Here is an 8,767-nt window from a genome sequence, read left to right as displayed (position 1 = left end):
ATTTCGTTACAATGCATGCATTAATAAGCACTGACATATAAAGCTTATCTAATACTAACCATAAACAATTAGTTAAGAATAAAAATACATAATAATCCCAATCAATTTAATCTCTATTTTTGTAGCTGTAACTTAAATATTTAACTTCAGAGAATAATATTTTCAATAAAAAAATAAGTAACTCTGCCTGATTTTTAATTTTAAATACTTAAAAATGTATTTAAAATTAAAAATTCCAGCTTATTTGATAAGATAGTATCTTAGAATGAAGTTGAAAGTAGAAAAAACATTAAATGAGATAATTTGATTTAAAACAATACTCATTAAAATACAGTTGAATTTGAAATTAAATTAAAAGTGTTCAAGACAAAATAGGCTTATGGAAAAAAAAATAATGCTTTAGATTTTTAAAATGTTCTCTTGTAATTGGAAAAGTTTCATTTTACTAGCAATCACGTGCGTAGAATTTAATGAATTTAGCTAAGTTAAATATAATTTTAAAAAAGAACGATCCAAATAAATTACACAGATATATTTATATCTTTTTTCAACTTATTATTTTAAAAAGAAGCTTCACTATTATAGTTTTTATATTATTCGATAGTATCCATTGATAGAATTCAAATAAATCAAAAAAATAAACTTAATCATTTTAGGTACATTTTTCTGTGTAAATTATTATGCTGAATTGAATTAAATAAATCCAAAAATGATCAAATCAATAGTGTAAAGTTATGTAGAAGAAAAAGTGCAAATAGAAAATTGCACTTTTAATTGCAATTTTCTAATTGCAAAACACACCTTACATTACTTTACAGACAAGTGAGGTATTTTTTACCCATAAATAGAATTAGACCAAATACAAATAAAAGAGGATATTATATCAAAAGTTGAAAAAAAAATTTCTTTAAAATTTTCTGTTTTTAAGTTGTCTTTTTGTGAAGAAAAACCTTATAACTTCACAACTATTTATCTTATGAGCTCGTATTTTATTTCAATCAATTTTGCATAGCAAGTTTCCTTGGAAAATATATCTCACACGTTCAAATAGCTCTTATACAGAAAAGTAAAAAGTTTACATAAGTCATATCAAAAATAATACTTTTTAAACTCGAAAAGGCCGCATTTTTTGAACTATTTGTTACTCTTAATTTGTTTCATTCGATTCAGCATGAAAATATACATCTCAACGTGCTCACGTGCCTGTCTAAAAGAAATTCAATTTCCCCTCCGCAAATCACCCTTATTTCACTCTAACGAGAGGAAAGCGTACTGAGGAATTATTAAGTAGCATTTATAATTACATAACAAAACTTTCTGTGACAAAAAGTCTTGGGTATTAATTTCTCCAATGAAAAAATTACTCTATTGCAAATAGGAGATAATTAAATAATTAACGGGAAAGTCCTCTTACAAGTTTAAAAAATTTCATTCTGATAATAAATAAAGATATTCGGATTATCTTTTTTAATAATCATAAGATTTTTCTGGCTAATGATGATGCACGAAACTGTAAGAAAACGACTATCTTTTCAGGATAGATAAATAGAGAAAATTTGGAGAGTTTTTTTCATAACTTCCTTAGTTCTTCTACAGAGTATATAAATTGGATCTTAAAAGTAATGTTTTAAGAAAATAATATTAATTCAATTTTTATTTATGAAATTTAAGTTAAAATCCAAGATGAGTTTTACAAAAAGAAATATTAAACCATATAATCAANGTTGATCAAAAAACTGCAAAACAGACCCATTTACTAAATAAGTAAGATACTTATTTGCAAAAAAAAGTGTTTATATGACAGATTACTTTATTCTGAACAAAAATAAAAAAAAATTATTGCTCTATCACAAATATAAGGTGAGTTACAATCATTAATAGCCTTTGATGTATGAATCAAAATGGCGGCAAATGTGCCATTTTGGCAAAAATACAAATGCTTATAACTTTTAAACCCCTTAACCGATTTAAATATAATTGATATTTTTGAAATCAGCACAAAAAATTCTATAAGTGTACAAATTTTCATCAAAATCTGAGACGGTGGGTGCCATTTTTGTAAAATCCTGTATGATTTGACATGGAATGACCCCCACGTATTATTATATATTGGTAATCACTTTACAAGAAATATTAATTTATTATTATGATTGTTATTTTTTTAAAAGAAGTTTTTTTTAATCTCTTTATAACATTAATTTTAAGTAATTATTTTACTTATAGCACTATGAGTGTATTCTTGAACATAAACTATTTATAACCTGATCAATCTGTATGAATAGCACTCAAATTAAAAAAAATGGACCACTCTGAATAACTCTTGGTTTAATGATCGGTTCTTCATGTTTTAAAACCCAATTGTAATGTCGAGGAGCTGATGTTAAATATGCTAAGAACTTAGTGCGGGTGATATTTTAAGTTACGAAATCACTTACAAAAACGTACGTTCTTTGAATAAATATACCTTTTATTCAACGAATTCGGATTTCAGATAAGGAAGATATCGGAGCAGTGGTGGCTTAGGGAATAGAGCGCTCGCCTCCCAAAGTGGTGAACTGGGTTCGAATCTCAATCATGGCTGGTCGATTCGAATTAAGCACACATCTCGCACCGACCATAAAGCTAACTTAAAATATCCTCAGTGGTAGACGGATTATGGGTTAGAATCCTCTTGCCGTCAGGCTAACAGTGGGAGGTTTTCGTAGTTTTCCTCTTAATTTAAAGTAAATGTGGGTTAGTTCATCAAAAAGTCAGCCACGAATTCGAATTTCACCCAATACTTGATCCTAGAATTCCCTTATATTCTGGATAGAGTTCAAAACTGCAAGGCTACTGAGATGAACATTGGTAGTCCTTAACCCTAAATTGGGTCGGCTGTTCAACGACGGATATAAAATAAAATAAAGACATTGGAAGGATCCGCAATTTGCGTATTTCACCATATTTCGGGAACTTCTTAACTGAATTGAGAAGTTTTTGCACACAACTATAAAATTCGTTTAACCAAAGATAATTTAATGCTAAAAATAACTTTTATTGAATATTTGCTATTTTTTATAATTTCATGTGATAATAAGTCTAAAACATTTTGAACTGTAAGGTACATAGTATTTACATCATTTTGAAGAATGTATTTTTACAATACAAAATACAAAATTTGAGTAAAATCGGTCAAGTAGTTCCTAAGAAATCAGATTTTAGAAATACAACTTCTTTCGAAATTCGATTTCTCAGGGACTATTCGAACGAATTCTCAAACTCTGTATTTTTCCATTGAAAATTACACTCATTAAAATGATATAAAAATTTTATACCTTACAAAAAAAAAGTTTTTCGACAATTATTCAAGGAAAATAACAAAAAATATTAAATATATACTTAGAGTTATATTTTTAATGGAATTATCTTTGGAATTATATATGGATTTATCTATGTCTATATCATATTAAAATGGAATTATCTAGAACTATAAACAATTTTTTTATTTGTGTGAAAAAATTTTCAACAGAAACAACATTTTTCAGTTCGCTTAGAAAGTTCTCGAGATATGGCGAAGTAAGCAAAAAATATAAATACATTTAAGAGATCCATACTTTGGGCTGTTCTCCCGACCAAACTATTGGGACGAAATTTCCGAGATTGCTGCTACCCCCTAGATCTTAGGCGTCAGAATACGTCGAAAAAAAAGGTATGTTTGTCCAGATAAAGTACGTTTTGTTTCTGATTTCATAACTTAAAATATGATTTGCAGTAATTAATTAGTATATTTGAGATCACCCCCTTGAACCTTAAGATTAAGTCCTAGAACTTGAAGATCCGATCATTAGATCGAAAGTTATTCAGGGTGGTCCATTTTTTATTCTGTGCACTGAATATAAATGGAATTAAATTGCTTTGAATAAATATTTTACAATTTTTTGCGTTGAATAGATAAAAATACAGGTTTTTAACTCGCTGTTTTTTTACACCTGAAGGATTTACTTCGCCGGAGGTTTACGAATGAATTTTGGTATTACTTATAAATAAAGCACTACCTCCTTTCTGAGCAACATATTTAGGTAAACACGTTATTTTTGTGAAAAAAATCTTTTTAAACAAATTAAACGTAGAAGCGTACATCAAAATAACATTTTCCAACTAAGAGTACGTAATAGTTGGTTTTGATATCATGAAATCATCCATCTCATTATGTTAAAATTGCTGCTTTGAAATTTGCGTCATCGAGATTATTCGCCCTGGCATATAGTATGGAAAACATCGTGAATCGATTAACCTCTAAAAAGCGTGCACTTTTTCTTAAAGGATAAAAAACTAGCTCTCAATTTTTAAAAACATTTAAATTTTATTTTTATAAATCAGAGACATTTGTGATATCTTTGCCTTCCAGAATACACTAATAAAATAAGCTGTTGTGTTTTGTTCAATATTAATTTGTAATATACATAAAGACAGGTATGGTTGTCACATTAAAATTTATCGTTCAGCTTAAACTTGCTCTTAGAAGGCTCTCTCATCTTATAAAATGATGCTTTTTGGCGAATAATATTTTTTCATGACTGTAGTCTGTTTACAACAGTTACGCATGACTGTTAGATCAAATTTAGAGATACGCATGACTGTTAGATCATACGCATGACTGTTATTTACCCATGACTGTTAGATCAAAATTAGGTTAAATTAAATCTAAAACCAGGGCTGTCTATGCTCATTTCTGAAAATAGCGCAAAAGGTCAATATGAAGTAAATGTGGACTAATTTTTTGATATATAGAAGCTTACTGCAATGCTGCATTATCTGGACTCATAGAAATTTGCAAAACCTGAGAATAAGGCAAGATTATTTATAATTTTCATCTAGGTGAAGCAATGTTGCCAAATTGGCAATTTTTAAGAAAGTTTAATATCTTTTGAAATATTTAAGTTATTTATCCGATCTAAGGCCCAGATGATTCATCACGGCAAGATGATATATATAGTTTAAAACCATAGCTAGGCCTCAAGTGTAAGACACTTAAACTGTGTTTTTTTTCTTTGGTGACAGAGCTTCGAGAAATCATGTTAAGGGTATAGGTTGAAAGCAAAGTGTTCAGAAAGAAGAAGGAATAATACCCAAATGTACAATATAAGCGTTACATAAATGTATAATATAGCTGCAAATATTTGTAAACATTATGAAAGCTCATAAATAATTATAGAGCATTATAAAATGTATATAGCAGAAATATATGCAACAAGTAATGATTTTTCAACAGTAAGCTGCAGCTTGCAACTTAAAAAGTTAATTTTTTTCGTTCTTGTGCATTAAATCCAGTCATAAAACCTGCTGTATTGTAAATATATTATATCAAAGGAGTATTTATATTAATATTTTCATAATATCTACATAAAAATTTTAACAGTTTTATTGCCTTGAAATTATGAATCAAATGTTTATAAGATACACTAAATTACCTAAAAGCCTATTATTAGAATCATAGTTAAAAATGCGCAGACCTATGTGTCTATGCATCTTTTAGCAAATTAGTAATCTGAACGAAATTCTAAAACAAAAACAAAAAAACTTAAGTTAAACTGGAAAGCAATTAAGATTCTCACTCACCATTTGTTGTAACCAAACAAATCCTAGTTAATTAGGGAATGAGTAATTAGGAAGCCGAAAACTCCGGTAACAAGCTCCAGACTTTTTTTTCCTACTGAAAAATATATTCCGTTCTCTAAGCTGAGGAAAATAAAACCCAGGGTGAAGTTCTCCTGAAGAAAAGAAAAAAGAATTGCTGTAAAATGACTAATCGTTAGAAAAAGAAAATGAAGAAAGGAAATTTCCTGGTGGATAAAGGAAATGTGCATATTAAAATCGAAAAAGACATTTCAACTGACAATCATTCTCAAGAGAATCGAAGTCGAAGTTAATGTGACGCTTGCTAACTGTAATTTAGACTCGAGAAGCTGTTGTCGAAGATTTGTTATTTTTTTAAATTTCGATTTTAAGTAAATAGCGTACCAAGATCTATTTATTGGATTTTAGATCAAATTCTTTAATTTCATTTTCTTTAGGTTTTTCATTTTAAACGAACTTTTGACGAGTTAATACTGGAAAATTTATTGAAGACTTAATAAAAACTTTGTGTTTTTTTCATTTTCTATTATATTATTGTCGTTGAACAACCGACCCATTTTTGAGTTCATGACTACCAATGTTTATCTCCATAGCCTTCTAATTTTGATCCTAATCCAAAATATAAGGAAACTCCAGGATCAAGTACTGGCAGAAATTTGCTTTCGTGAAGAACTTTTTGATAGAGCTAATCAGCAATTGCGCTACATGGAGAGCAAAACCACGAAAACCTCCCATAGTTAGTCTAACGGCAAGGGGAGTTTAGCCCATGATCTGTCTACTATTGAGAATATTCTATGTCTGCACTTGTTTGGTACTGAATTCGTATCAACCAGCCAAAGCTTCGATTCGAGACCGGGTTTCCTCTTCAGTATGAGAGTGCTCTAACCTCTAAGCCACCACGACTCTTGATTATTTTCATATAGCAAAAGATGTTCTTTATGATTCATATTGAAAGGGATCGGCCCTCACGGTGTAAGTTCTCACGGTGTAATTTTAGTTGTAGAAAAATTGTAAAATGCATAAACTAAAAACTACATATTTCTTACCAGAATTCGAACCAGTTATTATAAAATAGGGCTCTTCAAAAATAAGCTAAAATGTGTCAAAGTTGCTCTGAAACAAATAATAGTCAAATGGAAAACCACAAGTACGGTGGTTAGAGTCCAAATATGGTAGTTATACAACTATGGTGTTTAGAGCATCCTACTACGAACTTGGAACGATTTTCCGATCCTGAATCTTTTCACGCCCAGCTTTCTTGTTTGGCAGATTACCGCTTGGTTGTTGGCGCTTTTTTGGTAAGCAACTCATTTGGAGTCCATTGTGAGGATCCAGTGCGCCGTAAATGAACAGCAATTTTTAATATATGAGACAATGATAATCAAAACAAAATTGATAAAACTATAATAATCAAAACTGGCTATTTAAGAGAACAAATATAAAAGTTATCAAAGCATAATAGTTACACAAAAAATCAAAGCACTTAATGAATTAACAGCACGATTTTTTTATAAATCGAGTCTAATATAAATATATCTTTTCCACCACCATGTTACAAATAGTAATTTATTTAAATAAATCATTTTCACTGAAAAAAATTATTAAAATTTATTAATTTTATTACAAGCTTATAATAATATATTTTATATACAATTTAAGTATATTTTAATATGTATATTTTAAATATATTTTAAATTGATTAAATATTGTAGATATTTTAGCGTAGTAATCCTTAATTTATAGTAAATTTTATAAATTTTGATTTAGTAGGGTTAAAATGTTTGTTTCATTTATTTATCAGTTATTATTATTTAGCAACAGCCTATTATTATTCAGTGTTTTGAGCAGTGTGACTTAACCTTCATTTTGGCTTCAATATTATCCCTGAAACATATTTTTCTCTTTAATGTCATTTCCTTATATCTTTTCGTGGATACCTGCTGGGACTTTTTTTTGTTGTTTTGGTAAGATTATTTCTGTAGGTATTGATTGATGCTGGTAGAACTGAAATTTTCTTTTTCCGAAAACTTTGTTTTGAAAGTAATATATTCATTAAATCACTTATTACTCTGATTTTTTTTAAAAACAAAGTACTTTTAGCTGTGTTTATTGTCGCATTTGTGTCAATTAATTGTGAGATTCTATTAATTTCTTTTTAATGTCTTGCGCATCGTCTTCCTATACTTTTTCTTCAAAAATAAAAATTACGAAATAAAATTATTCTCATCAAAACTTTGGTCGGAGAATACTTTTTTTTGTCTTGGCCATGTTGGTCAGGATAATTTTTAATTTCCCTTTCTTTGTTTCTAAAGTTTAAGGAAAAAGATTTTGAGGAACATTTTCACCCAAAGCTAGTGAAGCAACTGGTATTTAACGTAATTTCTTTCAAATTACAACAAGATTTTAGTTGATATGACAATATCAACCGATAATTTCTGGAACTAATGTCTTATTGGCTAGTTTGTATACTTTAAAATAATGTATTTACGATATTTTTCACTTCGTCTCATGGGCGTTAAGTAACATGGAAAATTAGAATTACTTTTACCTATTATCCAAATTTAGTTTTTTTTAATAAATAAAATTTCATTTTTTATGTCTGCAATCAAGGAATCTCTCATTGAGCTCTCTAAATAAAATATTCCCTACTAGAAAATTAAAAAATAAATAAATACATAGGTAGTTTTCGAGCGAAAACGAAATTTAATTCATAGTAAAGGAATTAAAGATTTATTTTGTCTACAATTTGATTTAGAGGAGCTCATGATATTTATACTGCTTAGGTAAAAGTTAATTAAAATTATTCAATTTTTTTCCTTTATTAAGCGTTTCGTTTCCATTTTGCAGTTAAATAAAAATTATTCTTATAAAGTTGTTCTGTTATTCCATTCAAATTATTTGCTTTCTAAAAAAAAACAAGATAAGTGTTTGTTACCGTTATTATAATACTGAAAAAACATTAAGCAGCCTCAGCATATTTATGTAAATCGATCACAGCTTCAAAAGAAAATTCCACAGTAAAAAAACTTATTAAAAAAAACATGGTTTTCATAATTTTTAATATATCTTCGCAAAAAGTCCATGGTGCAGATGTAAGAATGAACTCATTTCCGCTTTCATAAAATGTTTTAAAACTATTAATAAGTTTTTT

This window comes from Parasteatoda tepidariorum, chromosome 3, assembly GCF_043381705.1.
Source record: "Parasteatoda tepidariorum isolate YZ-2023 chromosome 3, CAS_Ptep_4.0, whole genome shotgun sequence".
In the NCBI taxonomy this organism is placed as follows: domain Eukaryota; kingdom Metazoa; phylum Arthropoda; class Arachnida; order Araneae; family Theridiidae; genus Parasteatoda; species Parasteatoda tepidariorum.
This window is presented reverse-complemented; position numbering follows the sequence as displayed.